Genomic DNA, 14,792 nt, shown 5'->3' on the forward strand with positions numbered 1-14,792 from the left:
AGTTGTACTGGATTAGGGGTTAGTCTAATGACCTCACTTTAATTTGATTACCTCTGTAAAAACCTAAACAAAGTTACCTTCTGAGGTACTTAGGGTTAGGACTCCCACATACTTTTTGGAGGAAGATACAATTTAATCCATAACAATATTCAAAATTTCAAAATAAAGAAAATCATGCACACATTAAAAACTAAAAAAGGCTTCTTCTGTGAAGTCTCACTTGATGCTGTAGGCTAGGTTACCGCTCGTGTATAATGTCTTAGCACCCTGTACTTTCAATCACCATGTTCATCAAATTATAACTTTGTCATCTGAAGAATGATGAGGTTCATAAAGATGGAAAGGAGAGCTGTATTTCTCATGAAGGGTTGCAGGCTGCAGGGTGGCCGTTCTGATAGGCTGGGAAGCACAGCTTCCAAAAGATACTAGAAATAGACTTTGAGGGAGTGACAAAGGTAATAGAGATTTATGCTCAGTGGAATGGCTTAATATGTATTTAATAAATTATATGGTTTGGATTTGTGTCCCCTCCCAAATCTCATGTCGTATTGTCATCCCCAATGTTGGAGGAAAGGCCTGCTGGTCCGAGGTGACTGGATCATGGAGACAGATTCCTCCCTTGCTATTCTCATGATAGTGAGTTCTCATGAAATCTGGTTCTTAAAAAGCGTGTAGCACCTCCCTCTTCTCTCTCTTCCTCCTGCCCTGGCCATTAAAGACACCTGCATTCCCTTCACCTTCTGCCTATTGTACATTTCCTGAAGCCTTCCCAGCCATGCTTCCTGTACAGCCTGAAGAACTGTGAGCCAATTAAACCTCTTTTCTTTGTAAACAACCCAGTTTCAGATATTTCTTTATAGCAGTGTGAAAACAGACTAATACAATAAACTATAGGAGGAGTAATGAATATTTATGTAAGGAGAAATGTCCTGTGTACAATTGAGCTTCATACTCCTTCATGAGCCCATGCAGATTGACCCAAACCACTCTGTGACTGGTGGTCTCTTATCAAGAGGGAATGCTGGTCAATTTCATAGTCTGGAAACCATAAAAGAGAGGGGCAGCACCAGCCTGTTGGTTGATAACTGCAGCAGAGACTTTTAAAAGGACTGGTTTCTGTTTAGCCCTTAGGGAAGAAAGCATAGTCATGGTTAGCAAGGGAGGGAATAAAGAGGTATGTCTGACCTCCCATCCCATCTTGGCTGGGAACTCAGTTTTCAAGCTTTCTCTGGGGTCCCTTTGGCCAAGAGGAGGTCCATTCAGTCAGTTCGAGGACTTAATACTGTATTTTTATTTCTCATAGCCAAATGCATTAAGGATACAGGGAATCAGAACTTTGCTAATACAGATGTTTCTTGTCTTATGATGGGGTTACATCCCAATGAACCCATCATCAGTTGAAAATATCGTAAACTGAAAATGCATTTAATACACCCAACCTACTGAAACATCACTTAGCCTAGTGTACTACTGGGGCTCAGAAAGTGATACCCCAAAGATTGGCACATGCTGAGATGCCTTAAAAGTTGCCTCAGAATCAAGGTCTCTCTAACCCAGTCTTGTTCCAACCTCAACCAAGTTTAAGAAAGGACTCTCTCTGAAATTTCCTTACCTGACCAAAATGTTTTCTTCCAAAAGAAATGCAATTGTCTTAAACACCCTCCCTCAGGATCTCATCAAGTTACCAGGAAAGATCAACCACCAGAGAAGAGAAGCAATTGATAGTCATCACTTCACCCAGACTTTTTATCTATTCTTCAGAGAGTAGCACCAAGAGATTACCTGGGGGGCTTCATGTGTATTGTAACACAATCTTTTTCCTGTGCAGCTCTATCCCTCATCTTCCCTTAATGTCTGCCTCCCACCTCCCCAGACCATTCACTCCCTAATGACTTACTGTCCCTTAAAAGAATCACCTGTGTTCCCCATCTTCCCACTCCCATACAAGAGAGAGTATACAAGCTTCTGTATCACATTGGATTATTGGATAATCATTCTCCTGTGATTCCCTCATGCTGTACACATGAAAATAAATTTTTATATGGATTTTCTCATATTCATCTGTTTTATGACAGTTGATTTCCAGCAAATCTCCAGAGTGTGAAGGGGGAATTTTACCTTGGTCCCTATAGTTTCTTAAACATGCTCAAAACATTTATATTAACCTACACTTCAGCTAAATCATCTAACATGTCAGTGTTATCAGAATAAAGATGGAGCAACTAGTGTTTTTTTTTTTTTTTTTTAAATCAAATCCCTGACAAATGGAGCCCAGGAAAGGCCATGAAGGAGCATTCTCATGCTTGTATGCCTGATAATAAAAACTATCACAAAAGGCTCTGCAAAAGTTGCAATCTTACAAAAAGGCCAACAAAACCTTGTACAAAAAAAAAATTTCTGCAAGAACATCTGCCCAGCAACTGCCTGTCCAACTGTAGACTGCCATAACCCTTGTTATTGGTCTTTGTAGCCAAGAATAATCACTTCAAAACAAATACGTAATCCTCCTCAATGTTTTTTAAAAACCGTTATCTTCCTTTACCTGAATATACACATAGTTTACTATGGCATGAGTATTCTCCTTGCAATGCTCTACTTCTGAGTAAGAATCTTTTTCGTTCAGAGAGCCTCTCTCTTAGTTATACAGATCGACAAACACAAAGTCTATTTTATAGTAAAATGTTGAATATCTCATCTAATTTGTTTACTACTGTACTGAAAGTGAAAAACAGATTGGAGTGAAAAACTGACTACTTAATGAAATATATCACAAACTTTGTAAAGATAATTGCTTTTGTTCAAACAAATATTCCTTTATATAGCTCAATCTGGATTTTTCTTTTCAGGGTTATTTATAATAAAAAAAAGTAAGCAACAAACAATACAGCAGAAACTAAATCAAATAATAAACTATGCACTTTGGAAAACTGTTTGGAGCCTCTGCTGAGGTAAACATACATATTCTGCGAGCTAAGATCTCCCTTCATGAGTGATGTGGTTTGGTTGTTTGTCCCCTCCAAATCTCACGTTGAAATGTGATTCCCAATGTTGGAGGTGACACCTAATAGGAGGTGACTGGATCATTAGGCTGATCCATCATGAATGGTTTAAACTATCACCTTGGTGATAAGTGAGTTCTTCCTCAGGTCATATGAGATCTGATTGTTTAAAAGACTCTTGGAATTCCTTTGCTCTTTCTCTTGCCCCCACTTATGCCATGTGACACACGTGCTTCCTTTCACCTTCCACCATGATTCCTGAGGCCTCACCAGGATCCAAGCAGATGCCAGCATCAGACTTCCTGTACAGCCTGTAGAACCATGGGCCAATTAAAGCTCTTTTCTTTATAAATTATGCAATATCAGGTATTCCTTCATAACAATGCAAAGACAGTCTAATGGGTACATAGTTAAGTCAGTACATATGTCCACCAGAAGAAATGTTCAAGGATGTTTATAACAGAATTCTCATTATAGCCAAAGCTGCAGGAAATCTTTCCAAATGTTCATCAACAACAGAATTGTAATCAATTTATGCTATAAAATACTAGTCAGCATGAAAACGAATAAAATACTACTACTACAAGAAACAGGTATGAATCTCTCATAAATGTGATATTGACTAAAATATGAGACACATAAGATCATATGCTGTATGAATCCATTTATATGACGTTCAAAAGTAGACAAAACTAATCTGCCACAACAGAGTTCAGAATAGTGCTTCGTGTTGAGCAAGGAGTGAGAATATTCACTGGCAAGGGGCATGTGAAACCCACCAGAGGGCTTTAAGTAACTGGCAGTCATGCACAGTACACAGATGAAAAAGTGTATCAGGGATGTACATTTGATATGTGTGTACATTACTATATATAGGTTATGAAACCACCTTTTGCAAAAATCCCCACAGTGAGAGAAATCTGACATAGCTGCCACCATCTTGTTTCTAACCTCACAAGCTAACTACTTTTGTTAACTTTAAAACAAAGTTAACAGTCCCTTCCCAGAAATAATGCCTTCCTTACTGGGGGACTGAAACCACCTTTGTAAGACTATCCAAAGGCCACAAGGTTAGCATTATGTGAGGGGCCTGATTTCTACTAAAATGTTGTAGTTAAAAGATAACCAGCCATTGTTCCCTAGCTTGCTTTTCCATAATCCCTTCCTGCTCAAGTCATGCAGCCAGAGGTTACAAGATTTGTAACATCTCCAATTGCTCTCATAGATAAGATCACAATTGTCAAAACTTAAGATTGGTCTTTGAGACACTTTTCAGATTTTCGCATTCTAGCAACTGACTGGCTCCTCTCAGACCTGTGACTCACAGCAAGGAACTGAATCCCACCTGGAAACATCCACCCAGAAACTGACTCAGCACACTTTGTACACTCCTATGATTTCATTCCCGACCAATGATCAGCACCCATTCCCTAGCCCCCTACCTGGCAAATTCCCTTAAAATCTAGCCTCTGAGCTTTCAGGGAGGCAGATTTGATAAATGTCTCCTGTCCTCTTGCTTGGCTGACACTGTGATTATTAAACTCTTTCTCTACTGCAACACCACAGTGTCATTTAACTGGCTTTATCTGTGCAGTGGGCAAGAAGAACCCATCAGACAACTGCAGTTACATTGCAAAAAAAAAGAAAAAAACAGTGAATTGTGATAGATACTAACATGTACTACTATATAGTTATTATAAATAATGTGCAAATGTAATAACAATATTAGGAACATCAAGTGCAAAAAGCTTACATGAAAGAAGTAATTATTTTGGGAAAAATGACATAAAATTCAGCAATTTGTTATTAGTAACAATTTGGGGAAGCAGGATGATTACGGAAGACTTTATATTTCTTCTATGAAATTTTCTGTATTTGTAAAAAAATAAATTTCAGGCATTCTTCCTTAACAGCTTTATTGAAATATAGTCTACAAACCATAAAATTCTTGATTTTAAGTGTATGACTCAACAATTTGTATTATATTTACAGAGTTATACAGCCATTACTTTAATCTAATTTTAAAAATATTGCATCACTTCAAATAGAAACCCTGTGCTCTAAAAACCCATTAATCTGCTTTCTATCTTTAGAGCTCTGCCTTTGTTTCCTATAAATGGAATCATGCAATATGCATACCTGGTCTCTTTCACTTCGCATAATGTCTTGGGGGTTTGTACATGTGGCAGCATGAATTAGGGCTTTTCTTCCTTTTTTTGACAAACATTATTTCATTGTATTGATATATCACATTTTGTTTATCAATCCAATGTTTGATGGATATTTCAGTTATTTCTCCTTTTTGGCTATTATAAACAAAGCTTGTAGGGATGTTCACGTGAAAACCTTTGTGGAGTCATATTTTTCAGTTCTCGCGGGTATATTCCTAACAGTAGAATTGCTGAGTCATATGGTAATTCCATTAACATTTTGAGAAACTTCCAAACTGTTTTCCAAAGTAACGCCATCATTTACATTCCTACCTGCAGTGTATATGGGCTCCAATTTCTCCACATCCTCACCAAATCTTTTTACTGTCTGTCTTTTGATTATAGCTATTCTAGTAGGTGTGAAGTAGTATCTCATTGTGGTTTTGATTTGCATTTTCTTTATCACCAACGATGTTGAGCATCTTTTCATGTAAATACCGGTCATTCGTCTATTATATCTTCATTAGAGAAATATCCATTCAAAAATCCCTTGCCTATTTTTGAAGTGAATTGCTTGTTTTCTCATTATTGAGTTTTAAGATTTCTTTCTATATTCTGTGTACACATCCCTTAGATATTGATTAGAAAATATTTTCTCACAGTCTGTGGGGTTTTTCTCTTTCTTGATTTGTGTCTTCTGAAATGCAAACGTTTTTTGATAAAATTTCAAGTATTTTTAGTCAGAAAAATATATATAATTGAGACTATAACTATTTGGAAAAGGGAAATCCAATTAAAACTGTATTTATTGCATACTGAAGATCACAGAGATGAAGAAAGTAATTGATACACAGTTACAACAGAAGTGGTCATAAATAGTATGTGGCATTACTATTTATAGACACACATATCTGACACTGATATTTTCCTGCCAGTTAACATGTGGCTTAACCCAGTTAAAATGTCAGTTTTAAGTTGACAGGTGGAATGCCATTAATGGTGACTATCTGGGATTCTATTAAGCTGGTGAAGGCATATAACTGAGGTCCACTAACACCTCTTATTAAACTCTGAATGTTATCATACCAGGAATCTTTTTAGTACTCAATAGGTCATTTTTTGAAAAAGCTCACATGAAGTAGGAAAAAACTACATTTCTCCCGTGAAGATATTTAAATTAATTCTCCCACATTTAAATTAATTCTCCTAAGGCTTTTAGTTATTGCTGCCCTGTATATTTGTGCAAATTTATTCTGAAATAGAAAATTGCAAATAAATACCTGGTCAAAATAAGTATATTTCAAGTCCAATTTATGAAAGTCTCAAGGGAGACAATGTTATTTACTTTTTTAAAAATGAGTAACAAACTGATGTTTCAAACACTTCAGTTATTTTCAGAAAAGAATATACATTTAAGAATTTGAGCAGTGAAAATAATGGGAAGTGGGTGTTTAAAAACACATTTAGAAGATTAGCCTTTTAAAATTTTTTTTCTTAAAACAATCATCTTGAATTATCAGCAAAGAAACAAGATCGCAACCCAACTTTTTTAAGTACTTGGAAAATACAGAACTAAGCCAATGTTAACTCCATGAAGGGGTCATATAATGCCAATGGTTAGAGCAAATACTGATGACCTGGAGATGGTTTTATTCAGAAAAAGGATACTGTGCCCTACAGATGAAAATCAGATTAGAATTCCACTAGGAAATTGTTAAAATGAGCCCATCAATAATTTATACACTAAGATGTTCAATGAAATATTTTATTTTAACAAGGAACATTTGGTGTTGCATGTTTAATAAGGAACAAGCATATTTGGATATGTTACAGTGTCATCTTACATTGGCCTGGCTTTTCCTCTTCAAATATTTATTACTAAATTATTGTACTCATATAAACTGAACATCAGTTTATAAAGTCCCAATTATAAGAGTAATTATTTGAGGATAATCCCTGTATATTTGCTGACCTGGAGACGTAATATTTGTTCAGAGAGGCAAAGTGGTTATCGGTCTAGGGTATGTATTTTAAACATCTGAATTTTAAGATAAATTATTAGAACTTTTCCTCTATTCCTTATTGGTAGCTGTCTGTTGAACAAATCCCATGTACAGCATTGATCCTGAGTATCCTTTTTCATCCATGTATCCAACAAATTTGGAAAACACTATGTGCTTTAACTATGCATGTTACTATCACTTGTTGAGGACTTTTTCATGTATTATGTTAAGCACTACATATATATTCATACAATAACCCTGCATGAATGAGTTAAGTGCTGTTATTAGCATAACTTCACAGAGGAGGAAATTGAAGCATAAGGAGGCTCAGTAACTTTCTCAGGAGGTCATGGATAGGAAATAAACGGTAGAGCTGGCTTTTTGTCTTTAGAGTCTAGCTCTTAACAACCAGACCATACTACCATTTTACTACATACATAATTGTCTTCCAAGCAAATGCAAGTCTACAATCCTTTACCTAAAACCCAAGGGACAAAATTTGATTCTGCACTGAGAATTTTTCTTTTCGTTTATTTATTTAATCTATTTATTTATATTTTGTTAACAGTGTTTTAATTGACAAATTATAATTGCATGCAGTTATGGGGTACAATGTGATGTGTTGATATATGTAGAAAGATAATTTAGTTGTGCTGTGAATCGATCATCTTACTACTTATGCAGTCAGATGTAGGGATTACCAGGGTAGATAGCAGAATGACAATTTATTAATTTCAGAGAAAAAGTCCAGCTGTGAAAAGAACAATAATTACGTGGTCAACATACTGAGGAGATGTTACCATTGCTATCAAGTAAAAGTCAAGCTCCATGCAAAATAAAGTCAAAATAAAAATAATCATAATCAGAAAACATTTTATGAATATACCATGTATATTTAGTTTGTATATACATATTTATATTCATATACATATTCATACCATATACATTTAGTTTACATATAGTTTATACACATATAAACTGGAATTAATCAAAGGTCATTTGTTGAGTCTTCAACTGCTTACATAGGAATCATAGCATCATTCATAAATATGTAACAAACATGTAGAGCCAACCAAATCAAAAATGCTTTAGCGTCAGCTAAGATTCATTTATTAATTCAATCAGCATTGATTGAAGTCTAACAATATGTAGAGGCTGGGGATACTATAGTATATAATAGGACATCTGAATCTGATAAAGATATAACCTGATGTTTGACAAAGCATAAATCAATTAATTCCTTCCACGATAGGTATTGTTTTACTTATTTAATAAAAGTAATTAGTTAGATTTGGGGGGCGGAGCAAGATGGCCGAATAGGAACAGCTCCAGTCTCCAACTCCCAGCGCGAGCAACAAAGAAGACCGGTGATTTCTGCATTTTCAACTGAGGTACTGGGTTCATCTCACTGGGGAGTGCCGGACAATCGGTGCTGGTCAGCTGCTGCAGCCCGACCAGCAAGAGCTGAAGCAGGGCAAGGCATTGCCTCACCTGGGAAGCGCAAGGGGGAAGGGAATCCTTTTTCCTAGCAAGGGGAACTGAGACACACAACACCTGGAAAATCGGGTAACTCCCACCCCAATACTGTGCTTTAAGCAAACAGGCACACCAGGAGATCATATCCCACACCTGGCCGGGAGGGTCCCACGCCCACGGAGCCTCCCTCATTGCTAGCACAGCAGTCTGTGATCAACCGGCAAGGCAGCAGCGAGGCTGGGGGAGGGGCGCCCGCCATTGCTGAGGCTTAAGTAGGTAAACAAAGCTGCTGGGAAGCTCGAACTGGGTGGAGCTCACAGCAGCTCAAGGAAACCTGCCTGTCTCTGTAGACTCCACCTCTGGGGACAGGGCACAGTAAACAATAACAAACGCAGCAGAAACCTCTGCAGACGCAAACGACTCTGTCTGACAGCTTTGAAGAGAGCAGTGGATCTCCCAACACGGAGGTTGAGATCTGAGAAGGGACAGACTGCCAGCTCAAGTGGGTCCCTGACCCCTGAGTAGCCTAACTGGGAGACATCCCCCACTAGGGGCAGTCTGACACCCCACACCTCACAGGGTGGAGTACACCCCTGAGAGGAAGCTTCCAAAGCAAGAATCAGACAGGTACACTCGCTGTTCAGAAATATTCTATCTTCTGCAGTCTCTGCTGCTGATACCCAGGCAAACAGGGTCTGGAGTGGACCTCAAGCAATCTCCAATAGACCTACAGCTGAGGGTCCTGACTGTTAGAAGGAAAACTATCAAACAGGAAGGACACCTACACCAAAACCCCATCAGTACATCACCATCATCAAAGACCAGAGGCAGATAAAACCACAAAGATGGGGGAAAAGCAGGGCAGAAAAGCTGGAAATTCAAAAAATAAGAGCGCATCTCCCCCGGCAAAGGAGCGCAGCTCATCGCCAGCAACGGATCAAAGCTGGACGGAGAATGACTTTGACGAGATGAGAGAAGAAGGCTTCAGTCCATCAAATTTCTCAGAGCTAAAGGAGGAATTATGTACCCAGTGCAAAGAAACTAAAAATCTTGAAAAAAAAGTGGAAGAATTGATGGCTAGAGTAATTAATGCAGAGAAGGTCACAAACAAAATGAAAGAGATGAAAACCATGACACGAGAAATACGTGACAAATGCACAAGCTTCAGTAACTGACTCGATCAACTGGAAGAAAGAGTATCAGCGATTGAGGATCAAATGAATGAAATGAAGCGAGAAGAGAAACCAAAAGAAAAAAGAAGAAAAAGAAATGAACAAAGCCCGCAAGAAGTATGGGATTATGTAAAAAGACCAAATCTACGTCTGATTGGGGTGCCTGAAAGTGAGGGGGAAAATGGAACCAAGTTGGAAAACACTCTTCAGGATATCATCCAGGAGAACTTCCCCAACCTAGTAGGGCAGGCCAACATTCAAATCTAGGAAATACAGAGAACGCCACAAAGATACTCCTCGAGAAGAGCAACTCCAAGACACATAATTGCCAGATTCACCAAAGTTGAAATGAAGGAAAAAATCTTAAGGGCAGCCAGAGAGAAAGGTCGGGTTACCCACAAAGGGAAGCCCATCAGACTAACAGCAGATCTCTCGGCAGAAACTCTCCAAGCCAGAAGAGAGTGGGGGCCAATATTCAACATTCTTAAAAAAAAGAATTTTAAACCCAGAATTTCATATCCAGCCAAACTAAGTTTCATAAGTGAAGGAGAAATAAAATCCTTTACAGATAAGCAAATGCTTAGAGATTTTGTCACCACTAGGCCTGCCTTACAAGAGACCCTGAAGGAAGCACTCAACATGGAAAGGAACAACCAGTGCCAGCCATTGCAAAAACATGCCAAAATGTAAAGACCATCGAGGCTATGAAGAAACTGCATCAACTAACGAGCATAATAACCAGTTAATATCATAATGGCAGGATCAAGTTCACTCATAAGAATATTAACCTTAAATGTAAATGGACTAAATGCTCCAATTAAAAGACACAGACTGGCAAACTGGATAAAGAGTCAAGACCCATCAGTCTGCTGTATTCAGGAGACCCATCTCACACGCAGAGACATACATAGGCTCAAAATAAAGGGATGGAGGAAGATTTACCAAGCAAATGGAGAACAAAAAAAAGCAGGGGTTGCAATACTAGTCTCTGATAAAACAGACTTTAAACCATCAAAGATCAAAAGAGACAAAGAAGACCATTACATAATGGTAAAGGGATCAATTCAACAGGAAGAGCTAACTATCCTAAATATATATGCACCCAATACAGGAGCACCCAGACTCATAAAGAAAGTCCTTAGAGACTTACAAAGAGACTTAGACTCCCATACAATAATAATGGGAGACTTCAACACTCCACTGTCAACATTAGACAGATCAACGAGACAGAAAGTTAACAAGGATATCCAGGAATTGAACTCATCTCTGCAGCAAGCAGACCTAATAGACATCTATAGAACTCTCCACCCCAAATCAACAGAATATACATTCTTCTCAGCACCACATCGTACTTACTCCAAAATCGACCACATAATTGGAAGTAAAGCACTCCTCAGCAAATGTACAAGAACAGAAATTATAACAAACTGTCTCTCAGACCACAGTGCAATCAAACTAGAACTCAGGACTAAGAAACTCAATCAAAACCGCTCAACTACATGGAAACTGAACAACCTGCTCCTGAATGACTACTGGGTACATAACGAAATGAAGGCAGAAATAAAGATGTTCTTTGAAACCAATGAGAACAAAGATACAACATACCAGAATCTCTGGGACACATTTAAAGCAGTGTGTAGAGGGAAATTTATAGCACTAAATGCCCACAAGAGAAAGCAGGAAAGATCTAAAATTGACACTCTAACATCGCAATTAAAAGAACTAGAGAAGCAAGAGCAAACACATTCGAAAGCTAGCAGAAGGCTAGAAATAACTAAGATCAGAGCAGAACTGAAGGAGATAGAGACACAAAAAACCCTCCAAAAAATCAACGAATCCAGGAGTTGGTTTTTTGAAAAGATCAACAAAATTGACAGACCACTAGCCAGACTAATAACGAAGAAAAGAGAGAAGAATCAAATTGACACAATTAAAAATGATAAAGGGGATATCACCACCGACCCCACAGAAATACAATCTACCATCAGAGAATACTATAAACACCTCTATGCAAATAAACTGGAAAATCTAGAAGAAATGGATAATTTCCTGGACACTTACAGTCTTCCAAGACTAAACCAGGAAGAAGTTGAATCCCTGAATAGACCAATAGCAGACTCTGAAATTGAGGCAATAATTAATAGCCTACCAACCAAAAAAAGTCCAGGACCAGATGGATTCACAGCTGAATTCTACCAGAGGTACAAGGAGGAGTTGGTACCATTCCTTCTGAAACTATTCCAATCAATAGAAAAAGAAGGAATCCTCCCTAACTCATTTTATGAGGCCAACATCATCCTGATACCAAAGCCTGGCAGAGACACAACAAAAAAAGAGAATTTTAGACCAATATCCCTGATGAACATCGATGCAAAAATCCTCAATAAAATACTGGCAAACCAGATTCAGCAACACATCAAAAAGCTTATTCACCATGATCAAGTGGGCTTCATCCCTGGGATGCAAGGCTGGTTCAACATTCGCAAATCAATAAACATAATCCAGCATATAAACAGAACCAAAGACAAGAACCACATGATTATCTCAATAGATGCAGAAAAGGCTTTTGACAAAATTCAACAGCCCTTCATGCTAAAAACGCTCAATAAATTCGGTATTGATGGAACGTACCTCAAAATAATAACAGCTATTTATGACAAACCCACAGCCAATATCATACTGAATGGGCAAAAACTGGAAAAATTCCCTTTGAAAACTGGCACAAGACAGGGATGCCCTCTCTCACCACTCCTATTCAAAATAGTGTTGGAAGTTCTGGCTAGGGCAATTAGGCAAGAGAAAGAAATCAAGGGTATTCAGTTAGGAAAAGAAGAAGTCAAATTGTCCCTGTTTGCAGATGACATGATTGTATATTTAGAAAACCCCATTGTCTCAGCCCAAAATCTCCTTAAGCTGATAAGCAACTTCAGCAAAGTCTCAGGATACAAAATTAATGTGCAAAAATCACAAGCATTCTTATACACCAGTAACAGACAAACAGAGAGCCAAATCAGGAATGAACTTCCATTCACAATTGCTTCAAAGAGAATAAAATACCTAGGAATCCAACTTACAAGGGATGTAAAGGACCTCTTCAAGGAGAACTACAAACCACTGCTCAGTGAAATAAAAGAGGACACAAACAAATGGAAGAACATACCATGCTCATGGATAGGAAGAATCAATATCGTGAAAATGGTCATACTGCCCAAGGTAATTTATAGATTCAATGCCATCCCCATCAAGCTACCAATGAGTTTCTTCACAGATTTGGAAAAAACTGCTTTAAAGTTCATATGGAACCAAAAAAGAGCCCGCATATCCAAGACAATCCTAAGTCAAAAGAACAAAGCTGGAGGCATCACGCTACCTGACTTCAAACTATACTACAAGGCTACAGTAACCAAAACAGCATGGTACTGGTACCAAAACAGAGATATAGACCAATGGAATAGAACAGAGTCCTCAGAAATAATACCACACATCTACAGCCATCTGATCTTTGACAAACCTGAGAGAAACAAGAAATGGGGAAAGGATTCCCTATTTAATAAATGGTGCTGGGAAAATTGGCTAGCCATAAGTAGAAAGCTGAAACTGGATCCTTTCCTTACTCCTTATACGAAAATTAATTCAAGATGGATTAGAGACTTAAATGTTAGACCTAATACCATAAAAATCCTAGAGGAAAACCTAGGTAGTACCATTCAGGACATAGGCATGGGCAAAGACTTCATTACTAAAACACCAAAAGCAACGGCAGCAAAAGCCAAAATTGACAAATGGGATCTCATTAAACTAAAGAGCTTCTGCACAGCAAAAGAAACTACCATCAGAGTGAACAGGCAACCTACAGAATGGGAGAAAATTTTTGCAATCTACTCATCTGACAAAGGGCTAATATCCAGAACCTACAAAGAACTCAAACAAATTTACAAGAAAAAAACAACCCCATCAAAATGTGGGCAAAGGATATGAACAGACATTTCTCAAAAGAAGACATTCATACAGCCAACAGACACATGAAAAAATGCTCATCATCACTGGCCATCAGAGAAATGCAAATCAAAACCACAACGAGATACCATCTCACACCAGTTAGAATGGCGATCATTAAAATGTCAGGAAACAACAGGTGCTGGAGAGGATGTGGAGAAATAGGAACACTTTTACACTGTTGGTGGGATTGTAAACTAGTTCAACCATTATGGAAAACAGTATGGCGATTCCTCAAGGATCTAGAACTAGATGTACCGTATGACCCAGCCATCCCATTACTGGGTATATAACCAAGGGATTATGAATTATGCTGCTATAAAGACACATGCACACGTATGTTTATTGCAGCACTATTCACAATAGCAAAGACTTGGAATCAACCCAAATGTCCATCAGTGACAGATTGGATTAAGAAAATGTGGCACATATACACCATGGAATACTATGCAGCCATCAAAAAGGATGAGTTTGTGTCCTTTGTAGGGACATGGATGCAGCTGGAAACCATCATTCTTAGCAAACTATCACAAGAACAGAAAACCAAACACCGCATGTTCTCACTCATAGGTGGGAACTGAACAATGAGATCACTTGGACTCGGGAAGGGGAACATCACACACCGGGGCCTATCATGGGGAGGGGGGAGGGGGGAGGGATTGCATTGGGAGTTATACCTGATGTAAATGACGAGTTGATGGGTGCAGCACACCAACATGGCACAAGTATACATATGTAACAAACCTGCACGTTATGCACATGTACCCTAGAACTTAAAGTATAATAATAATAAATAAATTTTTAAAAAAAGTAATTAATACAGACTTAGGTAAAAGACATCGTACTAAATGTTTTGCAAATATTAATTTGCTTAACTATTACAACTTCCTAATGAGGTAGGTGTTATCCTAATCAGTAACTAGCTTAACATCATACAGCCAGTCAATAATAAAGCTAGAAAATCAGTCTCTATAATGCCATAGAGAACTGTAAACC

Source organism: Macaca nemestrina, chromosome 15, assembly GCF_043159975.1.
Source record: "Macaca nemestrina isolate mMacNem1 chromosome 15, mMacNem.hap1, whole genome shotgun sequence".
NCBI classification, from domain to species: domain Eukaryota; kingdom Metazoa; phylum Chordata; class Mammalia; order Primates; family Cercopithecidae; genus Macaca; species Macaca nemestrina.